The sequence below is a fragment of the Topomyia yanbarensis genome, chromosome 3 (genome assembly GCF_030247195.1).
Source record: "Topomyia yanbarensis strain Yona2022 chromosome 3, ASM3024719v1, whole genome shotgun sequence".
Taxonomy (NCBI): domain Eukaryota; kingdom Metazoa; phylum Arthropoda; class Insecta; order Diptera; family Culicidae; genus Topomyia; species Topomyia yanbarensis.
In genome coordinates, this window is record NC_080672.1 from 338886658 (window position 1) to 338902858 (window position 16201).

The 16201-nt window shown below is 38.9% G+C and overlaps 1 protein-coding gene and 1 long non-coding RNA gene across 9 annotated transcripts in view; one reads left to right on the top strand and one right to left on the bottom strand.

Moving 5' to 3' along the window:
- The window catches only part of LOC131694076 (potassium voltage-gated channel subfamily KQT member 1), a 1057856-nt gene that overhangs the window by 66121 nt on the left and 975534 nt on the right, over positions 1–16201 (top strand). For all 8 annotated transcript variants that reach the window (XM_058982447.1, XM_058982448.1, XM_058982449.1 and 5 more), the window contains exon 2: positions 3042–3755. The gene's annotated coding sequence lies outside the window, so the exon portion shown is untranslated. The remainder of the gene's footprint in view (positions 1–3041; positions 3756–16201) is intronic.
- LOC131694080 (uncharacterized) lies at positions 10559–11453 on the bottom strand. Its single transcript, XR_009306400.1, has 3 exons — positions 11374–11453; positions 11254–11315; positions 10559–11194 (listed from the first exon to the last, which is right to left on the bottom strand). It is a non-coding gene; the product is annotated as an uncharacterized LOC131694080 (long non-coding RNA).

A 16201-nucleotide genomic window follows, 5' to 3' on the forward strand; every position in this document is an offset into this window, starting at 1 on the left:
TAAGCCTGTTTCTAGTGACCCTACCACATCTAGTTTTCCGATTTGTATATTTCACATTCTTGCTCTCACTTGAGTATTATGGTTTTACATTTTCATAACATTCCCTCCCAGTGATGTAATCTCTAGTTACTTAATTTATTTTACAAAATTTTAATAATCATTTTTTTTGTTTTTTCACTAAATTTTAATCCCTATGATTTTTTTGTGTTTTTTCATATTTTCCAATAAAGTTATTTTAGTGTTTTCTCCATCCGTACTTTTTCAATATTCTTCCTTATTAGGTATCTCTCATTTTCTAAACCATCGTTTCTTCTATTTTTTCGACTTAGTTTTTTTCATTTTGTTGTGAATTTTTCTGTTCTCCATTTATCAGTTTTGAAATTTATTTAATTTTGATCTTTTGTTTTGTGCATGCTTTCTGTTTTCATTTTCATCTAGTTTTAAGCTCTACTTTATATGAATTTATTTATTATTTAACCCACCCTTTTTCATATTCTTTTATTTTGCTTCTTTGATTTTTTCCCCATTTCTGTCATTTTCATGTTTACCAATTCAACCCATTTTCATTTTTCATATTTTCTATGATTTCACTTTTGTTTGTTTTTGGGCTATTTCCACTTGATTCGGTTTTCAATTTTTTGTCTTCAATCTATTCCATTCAATTGTTCTCAATGATTTCTATTTCTATTATTCGATTGCGCTTATTCAGCTCTTAATTAGTTAGTTTAAAAATAAAATTATCTATTTTTCCATAGCTATTTTTTTCATTCATTCTCGTTATCATTTCTTCTATTTTGAAATACTTTCAACGTTTTCCCCATTTTCCTGCTTTAATTCTTTCCATTTTTTTTATTTTGTGTTCAACTTCTATATCCTTCCGGCAGTCGCGCTAGTGCACTGAATGCACGCTGCTCTGACAAACTATCGAAATCGTCTTCAGTGTGCCATATGCGTGCGACTTCCGGAGGGATATTTGAAACATTTTGTATTATTGTTATTTCTAACTCAGTGGCTCCATTCTGTTAATTTTTATGTTTGTTTACTTTATTTTTTTTTGTAGCTTTATTTTATTTTTGTTTTATTCATTTTCCTTCCTTTTGTCGTTTTTCTGTTTTCCATCTTTGATACTTTATTTTTAATTTTGTCGTTTTCCCGTTTTTCATTATTTTTATCATTTTGAAATATTTTTCTATTTCTTCAATTTTAGTCGGATTTCCTTTTTCATTTCCTTTTTTCTTAATTTGTTTGTTGCTATTGTGCAAACTGTTTTATGTAGCTATTCAAATTTTCTACATTCCTTCAAATTTCAACTTTTCCATTGTATTAACTTTGCTCATTTTCCGTTTTTTTATTCAGTTCATTTATTTAATAAGCACAAATATGTTAGCTTGGCGATGACTTCATTTTCTGTTGTTTCTTCGCTTTGAATTTTTTAATTTTTGATATTGGTAGGTTTGTGACTATTTGCATGTTATTAATCTTTTTCCATTATTTTATATGTAGCATTTCACCTTTCTCATTTTGTTCCATGTTATCTATTTATTATTTTTTCTTTGTTATTTTCTCATTATTATTTTGTTTCTCTCTCATTAAATTCTACCTCCATTGAATGCTCCTCTTGCATTTTTTCAAATTTCGTGTTTCTATTTTGCTACTATTTTCGCCAATTTCAAGTTTTCCTCGAAATCCACAAAAGTCAGCCACACCATCGAGCAAATCAGATGTTGTTCAGCGCTGGCACCGACCTGGCCGAATGTGTTTTTCTTTAACGAATTCTAGGTGAAACTACCCAATGATACGAACAAATCCATGCAATACCGACACCTGGATAAATATGAATTATTGGTAAATCGGGTCCGTTTAGAACCACTAAAAATTTCGTGGAGACATTCAACAGGTTTTACGATCAAAATCTGGTCGGCTTAAACTTGACGCATTTCTTTGCGCAATCTTCAGAAAATCTGAAAAACAATCATTAGCCTGCGTGCAGAAAGATGCTTTTTGTTTGATTTTGACATTTGCTCTTCAGTTATAAATGTGTCGTCCAAGCAAGATGATCGACACAGCGAAATTTTTCTCACGTGTCGCTTGATTCCGAATTACTTGCACGCCGAGTTGGCGAAATCGTTAAAAGTAGCCAAATCAACTTCCACCAGCGTAATGTCAACCTGAAAGGAAAAGTGGCCGATGTTTTCATGCATTTGAAGTTGTCAAAGTTCACACAGAAATATCTGATTTGGCAGGCTTTCTGTAGTTGTGGTTTGAAAAGTGACATTTTCATTGCAACCAATCGAGGACTATTAGTCAAGCATCAAACGGAACATGAAGAAGACCCAAAACCATTTAAGTAAACTGCATGTGGTGAACAAAGTGGACGAGGTGGCTGTATAGAATTTGATGGGAGTAGTCGCTCAAACGAAGGCTTAGCTGAATATTTTTCTGTGTTTAAAACTAATTGAACTTATAAAAAAAATGCTTTTTAAATAAAAGAAAATTGCGTTGGTAGATGACCCAGTGGGTCTGGGTACAATCCCACTCGAGGTCGGTGAGATTTTCTGAGGTAAAAACTCTGTGTCACGTCTTCCTTCGCAAGAGAAGTAGAACCGTTGGTACCGGTTAACGTGTTGATGAACCGATATCTGTTTGTAGAATCACCTGTCATGCGTCGGTAATAGGCACCCAGTGTGGACAGAGACCGACGGAAAATAAACGAAAAACAATTTACTGTACATCCTTTTAAATTTACAAAAAAAACATTTTTGAATAGATTGCGAGCTTAACCGGTTCTGTTTTCGAAAAATCTACAATGATGGAGGGGGCCCTTATGCTGGACCCCCGGCCCGTAATTTCTTTCTACAGCGCATAGCGGCGTACATATAATAACATGTTATACATCATTTTGTATGTGGGAAAAATAAAATGGTTCAATATTAAGTAATGGATATGGACGTGGCTTTTTTATTCAGATTTTCTTCGGTTTATAATGAAATATATATATTTTGAATTGAAATTCATTGATTTTTTTATACTTTCCCCAACAGTTACCCTGTGGCAGCATAATCCCGACTTCGAATCCTGGATTTTTTTCGTCAGCTGCAGATCATCAGAAGGCGTGAACATTGGAAGAGTTCCCAACGCAAATTCATCTTTCGTTTTTTCAATGGTGCTGATGGATGAAAGCTTCCGCTGCTAAGGAAGCACAACACCATTCGCACTCGTCGTTGCGGGACGAAATAAATCCGTAGAAAAAAGACGTCACGGCGTTAGTTCTGCAAAAAAAAGGCATTTTATCCGAGTAAAGAAGCGTGTAAACAGTTTAGCATACATCTTTGTTTAGACGTGGCTTTTGTCGAACCAGTTTCTTCACGGGGGTGGTTTACTTTAGAAAGGACCGGTTTCGGTGAATGTGAAAGTGAATAAATAGATAATAATCGACAGTTACGTGGCTTTGATGAGCCATACGAACCGCCCGAAGGGATGAGAAAGCAGATCGTGAAAAAGCCTCGGCTCATTGTTTGCTTTCACCAGTCGAAAATTGTTCTCACGGGTTCGTGATTAATGATAAGAAAAGTAAATAAAATAAGACAAGCTGCAAAGTGAAAATCAGATTCAACGGAGCGTGCGACACGGGAAACACAAAATAAGAGGATGAACCGTCTCCATGGAGTATTGTGAGGTTCTGTGCAAATAATAAGACGGTTGGTTAACCAGTGAACGTAATATTATTAATATTACTGGTAAGGTGCTCGGATACGGTAAGTTGGTTCACATATTTTATTCAGACCTACTAGAATATTATTCCTTCATTTTATGAGCATAAAGACACATTTCATACGACGTATGGTATGAATCCATCTAACTCAGTTTCGATGGAGCCGCATGGTTGTTGATAAGCCAGCTTATGTCATCACGGTCTGCCAAATGTTTCGATTGACTGGATCATTACCCTTCAATCCATTCCCAATTGACTAGAGCGTGACCAGTCAGCTATACAAACCGGAACTGTGTCAATGTGGTAACTTCGCGCAGGAGTGATGGTGTGCCGAACTAAAATCTCCCATTCGTGAGCTTTCTATTTAGCGGGTGTGGTTGTGCATGAGCGAAGGGGCAGAATGTTTGGAGTCATGCGATTAAGTTGGCGTCATCTAGTCCTAAAACTACACGTAGTGTTTGTGTATTTGTTCAAGTGTGTGGAAAATTTATCACTGAAGCGGATCTGGTTTCCATTTGCGAATAAAGTTAGTAGCCAAAAACAGTGTAGTGTGCGGTCGGAGGGTGGTTGGTTTGGAGCTTAGTGATGAACGATATTTCTCAGAACGACAATGATTCGATAAAAACAATCAGATTCACAGAAAGAATCACACAGAATGACTATGAAAAACAGTAGAATTGGACAAGCGCCAGGGCTAGATTGGTTTGGAAAAACATCGAGTCGATAGAAGATTCTATTGACATAGGAAACTGGTTGATTCGGCGTCGTTATGCTGACTCGCAGAGTTGATCGTGTTAGAGTTTAATATTGTTCTGAAAATACAAGCGGAATAATTGTACTTTCTTTTGATATGCAGGGTATCATTGTGTTACATGGTTGAAGAGGTTATATACCTTTGCATTTGAGATCATTTAGTGGCTATTCCAATCGAAGCTATGTTATTTAATATTGCGTCGAAAGAGAAAACAGACAACCTTCATGACAGCTCAAAAGCCCAATGCCATAGAAGTGTCTTACCTAACTTTACCTGGTCTCGATTGAAAAATGGAAACATGATGGCTCTGTTCCATGTGTACAATTATTGTTTGACAAGGCATCCTTACGGTACCGTTTCATTCTTTGATCTTTGCAAGTATAGCGTTTTCAGGCTACAACGAGTGACTTTTCTCGTTTCGTTTGTAGTATTCAAATCACAAACAAACAAACGAAATGAAATAATGTCCAGTGAAACGTATAGAATAAACAGATAGAACAAAGTCATGCATAAAATTAAATTTCTATATGAAAAAATCAAAAATCAAATAAAATGAAGTAAATGATCGAGCGTCACCATTTCAGTAAATCTTGACCCATTCCCCGTGCGCGATACCATATGACATCACCATACCTGAATTGTTCAATTTTATCTTAATAACTTGCTTGAACATATTCGAGCTGGTTCTTGTACTTAATGAACAGAGCATAGATTAAGCTGCCTCTTTTTTCGAGAGATGTCCTACTGGAGCTGTAGAGCTAGGTTTTCGGAAGGGCTCCCCGTCAGAATCACTCGCTACAATTGCAGACGAGACGGGGAATGTCACCCACTAAAACACTGCTTAAGGCCAATTGCAGCGGGCTGTGATTCAGAATGTGATATTCATTGTACGGTTCAGATATCAGTATCATCGCAAAGCGCTCGAGCGTTTGTACGTTAACGTGTTCGATCGCGTGTGCATTTGTATGTCGCGTGTACTGCCGTGTATGTAACTTCGCGTGTGTAAATTCTATTTTATGACCGTGTGTCCTTTCGAATACTCGCCTACGAATTTGATAATGAGTTTTCGGTGTACTGTTTAGATGATAGAAGAAAGTAAGTTCCCAAGCAACCAAAAGTGCGTAAAAGGGAGCTGCATAAGCATCCCGTTTTAAGTAATTTTGCGATACGTTTTGTGTACTAATAGCGGCTTAAGCAGCTTTCAAGTTCCATTAAAGCTTAAGCAGCTTGAAAGTTCGCTAAGTACTTTATGTGCTTTTTAAGTAATATCCGAACTTCTGGTTGCTTGGGTTTTTCCATATCACTAGAGTTCCCGGTCATGTCGTTATTTTTTGATTGGTCCAACTGAATGTATGGACCTAAGTTGCTAGGACGGAGGGTAAAGATTTACGGACAAGACCATAGATTCATAATCGCGCGGAAACGGGCGTTTGCGAGTTTGTGTTTGAGGCCGCATTTGCACCTTCGAAAGTAATAAAACGTTCACATAATTATCGAGGTGTTATCAAGTTTGCGCGATCGCGAGCGCAGGTGTGCGTGGATGATCGCGAAGAGCTTAAGCGTTCGTATGTAAAAGAAGAAGCCTATTAGTGGTTGTGTTGTAATCAGAGCCGTTGCGTTCGGTTGGCCGGGTTGGGTTTTGAATTGTTTGATAAATTTAATGAGAATAAGATAAAAACAAACCAGGATAAGTGCGACATTTCAAGGTATGCACTAGACTGTTTCACGTATGATTCGGGCCCTTCATTTATTGTACAGCAGCGTTATAGTGATCGGATTTGTATTTTTTCGAAAGCGAATTATTTGGGAAAAGTAGATGGAAAACGAGAATAGAAAATTGATCCTACACACTGAAGAACCCGACACTGAACTGGTCAGCGGCAACGTTGTGAAAGTTGTGAAGTGTCATGAGTTGCGTTTATTACGTTTTCTTTAACTTCCGCTTGAGAACTGACCAATATTCTTTAATCTGGCGGAATTTGTGCTTGGCAAATTTTGTTCATCTGACAAAATGTTCTAATGAAATATCTTAGAACTAGTGTGATTGAATGCATCTCCAAAATTCAGGTACGGGAAGAGTAAAAACAAATAGTGCGGAGAACTCGTTGAATTTCTGAATTATTGTGATGATGACAGCATAATGTCAAGAAGAAGCATGCCTCATAAACCGTCTCTGAACCCGCTTAGATCATACTGATCCAAGCAACATTGCAAGGATTCCATATGACATTGACGAATTCCAGCATCAACGAATAGTGAATAGTTCAAAACTCAAAGGATCACGAAATTCGCTGCAGATCTTAAACATGAGTCTGAGTTGCCGATTGTAGAAGACAGATGACGAAGGTGAATAAGCTGGTAATCCAAAATTTACACAAAGATCTTTAATATAGTCGTGTAGTTGCATACGGTTTCCAGTTATATTGTAGTCATGTTCGATGGCGTTTTCAGTGCAATAAAAGTTGATGACAATGCAGCTAAGAATACACAAAACCATCATATTCTGCACACACCAGTCGTTGAAAGTATCCAGAATTGTTTGTAGTACGAAGAAGTCAGACTGATTACGAATGACGAAATATATTTTAAGAGTGTGGTACCAGAATTCAAAATATCGGCAATCTCGTTAACGAACAGCGCAAATAACACTGGTGCGAGTGTACTGCCTTGAGGAACTAAATTTGGATTTACTGGGGACATCACCTCGTGCTGCGGCCAGAAAAACGTTTGTTCGGGAATCTACAGAAACGGCGATGTTCAACTTTTCAACCAGGTCGGATTTTCGGCGTGTGATTTGTAGGATAAAATTTCTTTTCTCGTCTTTCATGTACCACAACTTTTTCAATAGTGCGCATGTCAAAATGATACTTTCTCCACTGAAATACATTTTTTTTTCTTTTTCTATTTCGATTACAGATATTTTAACCTTAAGGTCATTCGCCTCTTCGGGTTAGAGAAATATATTATATATTTTAACCTTAAGGTCATTCGCCTCTTCGGGTTAGAGAAATATATTATAAAAAATTCCTAACCCTATGTGCGGGGTCGGGACTAGGGTTGTGGTACCGGTAGTACCGGTACCGAAAATCCCGGGAATACCGACCCATTTTTGGTACCGTAATACCGGTACTGAACAAAAGCCAGTACCGGTATTTTCGGTACTATACATTTTTTTATGACAAATATGTTAACTCTGCAGGGGATCTGTTTCAAAATATCGGTCTGCAAGATAACGTTAAATTATATTAATTTGCCTTCTAGATAACACCTTTGTGTGGGAATGAAGTGGGGCCATCATCATAATAATTCTAGAAGTTAAAGTTTTATTAGCGACATTCTGATTGGTGGGTGGCGAGTAATAAGACTATGGTCTAAGCCATGTCTGTATTTGGTTTGCTCTTAAACCTTTATCTATAATAGAACGAACAGCGATTTAGTAGCTAACAGTTTTAGACTTGGTGAACTGCTTCAAATGGGGCGATTTGTAATTATTGGTGATCGGAAAATTCAGCAAAACTCCATAGTTTACAGGAAAGCAAAGAGCCTGGATATGCGTTAGAGAATAGTAGGCAAACGACATAAAGGTCGAAACCAATTTTCAGAAAAGCAAGAGAGGAAATGCGATTAACCTGCTCGGATTTACTGCCATTCTCGCTTTGATTTATTGTTGTTAATAGGGTTTCATACATTTACCATCTGTTCAAGTCGACGAAATTCGCACCACTTAGCAGTTATTGATTTCAAAGTGGCCTAGATTTCGAAATAAAAGAAGGTGCCCCATACGAAAAATATCTTCTGTGAAATGAGTCTTGCCATTCCGAAGCAATTAAAAACAATAAACATGTTTTTTATCAGCAAAAATCAATCATCTGAGAATAAGATCATCAGTTTGAGCATTCAATTTCAGTTTGAAGCTTTCTTCGATTTTTTTAAAAAAATATTCGAGTACCGGTACTACCGGTACTGAGGGCTTCAGTACCGTAGTACCGGTTCTCGCCAAAAAGTGTCGGTACTGCGAACCCTAGTCGGGACTCGAACCCAGGCGCTCTGCGTACAAGGCAATCGATTTACCAACTACGCTACGCCACCCCATTTAAATACGTGTTTTTTCTTAAACAATTCGCTGTCGAAATATTTCCAAACCGACACCTAATGGCACTGCTACAGAATAAATAAAGTGTCCAAATTCTTAAGCCGTTTTTGATTGAGGCGAAAATTAGTTAGGTTCTAACCCCAACTGCTATCAAAAAATTTGAACTGACAGCGCACTGTCGATCAAAACAGCGTTTTGAGGTACTTAATTCATTCGAGTCAAAACTCCATATATCCATATTTAAATTTTCTACAATGTTTGTGTGTGTAAAAAGCGCCATCTTTTGGCAAAAAAATGATCATGGTAGTCCATAGAACATCTATCTTTTGAACCAGAGGAGATAGCGCTTTGCTGTCTTCGACAAAGTTGTAGAGGAGAGTATTTTTAAAAACTTTGCAGAAGACATGTTGTTATTCCATCTAACATTTCCATTTGGATTATGATTTTTGAGAAAAAATGGGTGAAGTATAAATATTAGAGTGGGACATGGTGATATGAAAAAAAAAACACTTTGGTTATGCAACTATTTTTCCGATTTTCAAATTAATACAACAAATGATAATTCTATTATAAATTCTTGGCAGCCGGCTGCCAAGAGCTTTAAACACATTATATGTCTTCTGAGAGTTGCATAGATCGTTTCACTCACCATCCTACTAACGTGCATACGTCTACAACTCCCGTGACAAAAGTGGAGATGTAGACGTATACGCGGTCTCCATAACAATGTTTGTTACACTAGCATTCCTTTCCTTCCCCAATCACCGTAGGGACGTGGTCGGCGCCGTTATTGGCATTTCAAAGTATAGAACTCTCAAAACGTGCACATTGAGAATGGATTGCTACTTAATTGATTCTCTGTGTAATTTCGTTTGTTCTGGTCCATCACGGAGTAGCAACCAAGAATTGTACAGACATCATGCTCTTGCTCATTTTTTCATACCGTGTACAGAAATAATTAGCCTACAGATGGATATAAATTGGTTAACAATAAGACTAGTTGTTGACATCACTTCCACACTGCTAGGTGAATTATTTCGTAAAAATAACAGGTGTTCCACAATCGCGTACATTCCCCTGCTTGCTGGCTTCTTACAATAAAAGCAAATATGGATATTATTGGATGGGGAACACACAGCGTCGACATCTAAGGAAAACATGTCAAACAAAGTCATACCGACATGCATAAAACTTTTATGATGCTATCTGTCGTACTGTGATCAAAATAATAACATAGAAAAACACAAAGCACACATTCCTACTTTGCACGTTTACGGACGATATTGGGTGTGTTGGCATGAAACACGTAAGAGCAAAAAACGTGACGCTTGCCTCCACACGAGTGCTGCTTCGTAATATGGCATGTCCATCAACTCGTGAGCAGGACGTATAGGATCTTACTCCTTTTAGCTAGCAAAGTGTATGTTTTTCCTAGACTAGGATCGCAACCCGCACGTATGTTACCTATTGCGGAGATTTCATGGCGGAATCGTGCTGTTCTTATGGAAACACTTTCCCTGGAACTGGTGTATTGCGTATATATGTTCGAAGGAATATTTCCAAAGTGAGCTGAGTGGAAATGAGCAAAGGCCGTCATCATCTAGAAGCCAGAATGGTATCATCCTACAATAAAAATATATTCAGGTGGGGAAATGAATGCACTTGGAAAATATGCAGTCAAATACTATGATGAAAATAGCTGTAAACTGAACGTGATATGCTGACTGAGTTAAGATAAGAACATATTTATATTGTTTTTCCAAACGAACAGGTTAATTTAGTACATTTTTTTTGCATTGCAGATCAAAATAAAGAATTCAATCTTCAAAAAGACTAACTTCTTTTACATCTGTAACGTTCGTGCGTGCACACAACGTACAGCAGCTTCCGCGCCACTCCTTGATCAAAAGGAGGCTGCCGACGCAGATTGAGTCCGGCTATAAGACTCCGTCAAAGGGCGAGTTGAAAAGTGGCTCTAACACTCTGGAACATTGGACCAATCCGAACGACCAACTTATGGACACCGATTCGAAAGATAATTCTTGGGCCTCTAGCAAATCATCGAAATTTACAGCTAATATTTGAATCGATCACTTTAGCGAAGAAGGTATATTTAGTTAACCGTTAAGAGCTCTTCTATATTCTACCTGCAGGTATGCAACCTAGCCTAAGCCTGAGTACATGGTTTTCACCTAGCGTAACACTATGGTCTTCTTTTTTTCTTGGTACAGTACTTGCCACAATCTCCAACGGCGATCCTTCACGATCTCGATGTAGGCGGTGTATATCGGCGGTCACAGTAGGTACGGTGAAGCGAGTGGTGAACTTTACGTTGTGAGGACTTTCGGCCCGATTCGATTGTTGACCACGTGCAACGGTCGGAGCACGGCTTGAATGTGGAGATCACGCAGCCAGTGGTTTAGCGGGACCAGCAGGCGTTTTCAAGCAGCTCGGGTTATGTTCAGACGAATTCGAGCAGTTAGAGAAGCGGGTTTAACATTGCTTCTCACACGTGGTTCTCCTTGCGCCAACAATATTGAGATTCGGGTTGCGCCCGCGACGCTAGCACGCCGGGTGACAGCAGGTTCATGCGCTTTTCCAGCCTACGCAAACACCCCACGTTGATGGGGTTTACCTATTCAACGGGGAAATTAGTATGGTCTCACCTAACGTTCAATGTGGTATGTGGCTTACCGAATTTTGTATGACTAACTCTCGCCGTTTTTTTTAATAATGCTTCTGTCGTTAATAATTATCTATAAATAACAGTACAATTTTAAAACTCAAGCTTTGAAAGTAGTTTAGCTTGCTCACCTTATACTGCTAAAACTGTTCACAGATTCAGTCTTCGTGGCTATCACTTGGTATATCGGTGTGAACTAGCTAACAATCTCCACTAAAGTGAGGCTACGCGTGCGGTATGGGTAATCTCAGACCCGCTTTACTGACCGCTGCTCTTGTGCAATGAGATGGGACAAAGAATTTCCTTTCAAATCGCAGGCAAAATAGCCTTTACAAATTATCGATTGTTGGGGAAAACAATCCAGGCAAAAGGTTGGTTTTTTTCAAATCACTCATTTCGTTCGAGTTGATCAGATGAACAAATTTGAGTGGTGCCAAGAGATAAGTTTATCCACGCGCTATCGGCACCGCAACTTTCGACCAACAGATGGCGAGAGCGGCCATACTTGTGCGCTACCACACCTCGGTCATACGAGTCATTCTTGTATGGTATGGTAGGTATACATAGACTGGGTTACACATCAACCAAACGGAAGATTTGATATCCAATTAAGCTTATTTGTTTTGAAGAACTCCACAGTCAGAGGCCAGACTAATGCTGGTAATAGCATAACATCGTCTAGAGTTTTCTGTTTTCATTTTTGATGAATCCAACTTAAAAGACAACCCTTATAAACGAAGGGAAAACTTCTACGCTGGCATTCAGTGACAACAATACCTTCCAGCTATGAACCAAGAATGAAAATCTTCACGAACGAGGCCCCCGGGATAATTAAAGATGACAGGGCAACATAGCAGTGGAGAAAGAAACATTTATTATATTTGTAACTTTTATGCTAACGTTTATAAAAGCAGATGTTTACGGTGTAACTAAACTTCGAGTATCTGATTTAAACCGGTTAGCCCGGTAGATCATAAGTCTTAAACTTTACAGCAATATTTTGATAATTGTCTTAAAACTTTGAATAATTAAAGAGCATGACGTTCAAAAATGCTCTTATAACAGCTATTCCAGCTTGATTAAATCTCACTCGAAACCACTCACGCGGATGCGGAAATTTAGTAAAAATTTCAACTTTCTTTTGAAACTAAAAAGAAAAGCTCAATAATACCTAAAGAAAGTAACTATACTTTGAATAAGCGTACTTTTAATTAAATCAATCACTTATCAGAGAAAAAACTACAGCACTCCCATGGTTGGCTGAAATCGTTTTGTACAATATATAGAAACATTACCTACGGTTCTTTAGAAATTTTGTTCAAACCACCATCGATATTGTTTATTGTAAATTTTATATTTTATATTTTAGAAAACCATATTCGAAAATATACCCGTATTTGCAAAACATTCTATAAAAATTAATTTCTCAATTGGGCTCCATGCACAAAGTTTTACAATTAATTTGCACATTTTTTCAAAGCCAGGATTGCCGGTGCATCAATCGACTCAGTTCAACAATTTGAGACAATGTTTGTGTGCATTGAGGTGGCATTTACCTTTATATTTTATGTAATACGCTTATTTGGCAAGACCTTACACTTTGGCTAGTCGTAATTCGTTTAAATATTTACATGATGTGAAACAAAAAATAATTAAACTAGTAATAACATACCAGATCAGGTGTGCGCGATTTGCCATTTGGCGTGGAAACCTTGCAGTTGAGAAACATTTACTTCCACGCCAGCTGCGTCTTGGAGGATCGTTCATTTCTCCCTCTTCACACAGGGTTGCCTAGCTGGATAAAATCTCAATCGAACTGGTTTCATTCGAAAGGTCTTTCACTGAACTTATATTTGCTATTCAATTTTGTCGATTGAAACCCTTCTTCCCGCTCGGGCATGAGAACAAATAATGAATCAAGCATTAAGTTAAAGTTATAATGTTCAACGTGGTAGTAATTTTTTCGAAACAATTCGGAAAGATCGGTTGTAGTTCATGATACTTGAAAATTAGTGTACTTTCTAATAATGAGTGTCTTGTTTTGCCCCTTTCTGCCCGTGGTATGAAAAAAGGTGATTTTTCATATGTTTGAAGGAGGCGCATGATAGTGTTTGATTTGTGAATTTTGCTAAAAATTCACTACACCAAATTTTTTGAAAGTGCACTTTACATTCGCAAATGTTGAATTTTCGAATCACTCTAAGTGTCAAAATTTTGAGGCAGAAAAAAACAAAAAAAAAAACTAATATGAATTAAGCGTCACAAAAGTATTATCAAATTCGGGCCACTTTTGAGGTTTTGCCCGATTTTTTTATGGAAGGTGATCACTACATTACCCGGCCGTGTCATTATTGTGATTGCTGCCTTAATGTTCGCGATCAGATGTTGTTCCTTGCTTCTTGTCCTTACGGTTCACGAGTGTAAACCCTCCTTCCTTGGTAGTTGATTCCGCATTAAGGGAACTGGCTGTCGATTTTGAGGTACATGATGCAGTTCTTGCAGTTATCATTAATGCCCGAACAGCAATCGCAAATTTTACCACCATGGGTGATTCAGGTATTATTATTTTCGTAGATAGGCTTTCTTCTTTCGGTTTCTGAGTAGGGTTGTCCGTAGTGTACCATTTGTTCACAGAACTGACACCAATTAATTTGACCTGGAAAGCTTTACACATGTGCAAATTGGTTGAGCGTTTTTAGCATTGAATGTCTGACATGGTTAAACTGGATAAAGGCAACTTTCGGTAGTTTAACCTCCATTTTCACTTTTAACCAATAGTTCACATCGCGAATGAACAACAACAGCAAATAGCCAGTATTTCACCGGAGTCCCATTTTTAGTCATCTCGACAATATCGGGCGTGTGTAGAGCTCTATCTTTATCGTTCTTGGGCGGCTTCCTTCCAGTTCCTCCGCACGTTCAAGGATCTTAGGTCCTCTTCTACTGCGCATAGCCAACTTGTTCGTGGTCTTCCAAGAAGTCGGCGTCCTCTTGGTTCTCTGTTGAATATTGTTTTTGCAATTCTTTCTTCCGACATTCGTACCACATGACCAGCCCATTGCGGTCTGCCGTATTTCATCTGTTTAACAAATCCGCTGTTTTGTATACTTAGTATAACTCATGATTCATGCATCTGCGCCACACTCCATTTTCGCATATCCCGCCAAGTGTTGTCCGCAGTACTGCTCGAAGAATGTCCTCCTAACTGCCTCCCTCATCGTCCACGGTTCGTGGCTATAAAGAGCGGCAGGGAGGATCAGTGTCTTGTATAAGGCGGATTTTGTTGACGTTTGCAAGTTGCTGGACCTAAGCTAGTTACGTAGACCGTAAAAGGTCCTGTTGGCCGGGAAATATCGTTGTCGCAAGTCACTAGTGTATCAAGATAAACGATTTCTTCGACCACTTCAAACACGTCACCATCATCAAGAACTACCTCGGAACCAACACCACTAGACCTGCCTCTCTCTTTACCTGCGACCGTGTACTTTGTCTTGGCTGAGTTGATGACTAAGCCTATCCTCGCTGTGTTTCTCTTAAAAGGCACGAAAGCCTCTTCCACTGATTCCAATTACATCAATATCGTCCGCAAAACCAAGGAGCATATGCGACCTTGTGATGATAATTCTGTTCCTTAGCACGCCAGCTCTCCTGATAGAACCTTCAAGCGCAATATTGAACAGCAAATTTGAAAGTGCATCGCTTTGATTCAGTTCAGCTAAGGTCACAAAAGAGGTTGAGATCTCATCTGCAATCCGAATACTTGATTTTGAACCAACCAACTTCGCACGTATCAGTCCAATCAGTTTCGTCAAAAAACTATGTTCTGACATCATCTACCACAGCTCTTTTCTTTTCACAGAATCGTACACCGCATTAAAATCAATGAACAGATAGTGGGTCTGCAAGTTGTACTCCCGGAATTTGTATAGGATCATCCGCAGGCTGAACATCTGATCCGTCGTTGATCGGCCCTCACGAAAACCAGCCTGGTATTCGTCGACGATCGAGCGGTCTCAGTCTGCTAAACAGAATACGCCACAGTATTTTGTCCCCGGGGTTCAGGAGAGATATCCCCCTATAATAAGCGTACTTCAGTCTGTGCCCTTTCTTATAGATGGGGCAAATAAGTCCATCCAGCCAACTGGCAGGCAATTCTTCGTCCGCCCATGTACTTAGAATAATTAGGTGGATTATTTGGTGCAGCTGCTAACTACCGTATTTAATAAGTTTAACCGGGATGTCGTCCTTCCCAGCAGCTTTGCCGGGTTTCAACTCACGTATAGCGTTCTTAACCTCGTCTAGTGTTGGTCCACAGCTTGTCCGTCATTTTCAATGATTATCCTGTTTCTAGATACATTTTCACTTCCGCCATTCAACAGAACCTCGAAATGCTCCTTTCACCTGGCAGTCGCCATTTTTTATCCTGTCAGCAAATTTCCCTGTCGGTCATTGCACTTAACGGGATCTGGCGCTGATTTATACCGCGCACCGTTGATAGTTGCATAAAATCTCCGCATATTATTCCGGTCCATGCAGTTCAGCAATCACACTTTCTTCGTGCTGCCTTTTCTTTTCGCGGTGGATTCTTTTCTCGGCAATTCTCGCTTTCCCATACCGCTCTCTTTTGAGGCGTCTACCAGCCACTACCATCCGGATTCTGGCCGCATTCTTATCGTTCGTCACTCTCTGGCACTCTTCATCGAACCAACCGCTTCGTTGGCGCCGCTGAGGTGTACCTATCACTTCTCGCGCCGTTATAGTCGCAGTTTCGTGGACTGCCTCCCACATGCTGTTGACATTGCTACACCTTCAGTCGAAAGGCATTGTATATTTAATCGCATCATTCCGTTGTTTCTTGGACTCGTAACGCTGAATAATCGTGCACGAATCTTTGCTACTACGAGATAATAATCCTAGTCGATGTTTGGGCTTGTGAAGGTCGTCACATCAATGACATCG